Genomic DNA, 244 nt, shown 5'->3' on the forward strand with positions numbered 1-244 from the left:
AAAACTGACAGGCGGTGCTCATAAACCAGTCTATAAACACGTGTGTTTAAAAAAGCTGCATTAAAATCAATTTCAACAGAGATAACAACTGTGATAATTCTAGTCGAGGTTCATAATTGCAAAATCTGTAATCAATAAACAATGTGATTTTGTTTATCACAGCACTATAATAATTAACATACACAGATGACTCAATCGAGTGTGTTCATGTACGTGTATCGGTAGTAGAACTGTTAACCGACAT

This window comes from Mizuhopecten yessoensis, unplaced genomic scaffold, assembly GCF_002113885.1.
Source record: "Mizuhopecten yessoensis strain PY_sf001 unplaced genomic scaffold, ASM211388v2 scaffold7065, whole genome shotgun sequence".
NCBI classification, from domain to species: Eukaryota; Metazoa; Mollusca; class Bivalvia; order Pectinida; family Pectinidae; genus Mizuhopecten; species Mizuhopecten yessoensis.